Source organism: Aplysia californica, unplaced genomic scaffold, assembly GCF_000002075.1.
Source record: "Aplysia californica isolate F4 #8 unplaced genomic scaffold, AplCal3.0 scaffold00087, whole genome shotgun sequence".
Taxonomy (NCBI): domain Eukaryota; kingdom Metazoa; phylum Mollusca; class Gastropoda; order Aplysiida; family Aplysiidae; genus Aplysia; species Aplysia californica.
The window spans coordinates 949,082-949,729 of NW_004797357.1; the positions used below are offsets into that span (position 1 = coordinate 949,082).

Below are 648 nucleotides of genomic sequence, written 5' to 3' on the forward strand. Positions count from 1 at the left end.
GAGGGAGGTAGGGGAGGGAAGGAGACTCTGTGGCATATAAGTATTAAGAATTCCATTTTTGAGGTTATGAAATACCCTCAATTCTGGTAACCTCAATATCAAATCACACAAGCAAAATTAAAACAAAACGAACGATTATGCAAGCAGACATTCAATAAAGTACAGACCAATAGACAAATTTACAGACTCACAGACAAGTAAACACACACAATAAGGAAGAGGACAAAGGGACAGGGATAGAGCCACACAAATATAAATAGATAAACAAACCAGCCTTTGGACAGCCGCATTGATAGTATGATGATTGAACAGACTAGACGGTACACACAAAACAACAGAAAAAGATGACAGATCAAAATAATAGATAGAATGATAGTGGGAAGATTGTTGCTTAGAATATAGGGGGTGGTTGGGGGGGGGGTGCTGAAATAAAGAGAGAAATTCTAAAAAATGGAGGGAGGGAAGGACACATTGGAGGAAGTGAAACCGGAAGCAATAAATAACAACAGATTAAGAGTAATGGGTGAAAGAAACACAGGGTGTATTGAAGGAAGGAAGGAAGGAAGGAAGGAAGGAGGGAGGGAGGGAGGGATGGAAGGAAGGAAGGAAGGAAGGAAGGAAGGAAGGAAGGAAGGAAGGAAGGAAGGA

At 40.9% G+C, this 648-nt stretch overlaps 1 protein-coding gene across 1 annotated transcript in view; it reads right to left on the reverse strand.

Annotated features, from left to right (window-relative positions):
- LOC101863970 (neuronal acetylcholine receptor subunit beta-3) overlaps positions 1–648 on the reverse strand; it is a gene marked incomplete in the record, with an annotated part of 188,339 nt that overhangs the window by 186,259 nt on the left and 1,432 nt on the right.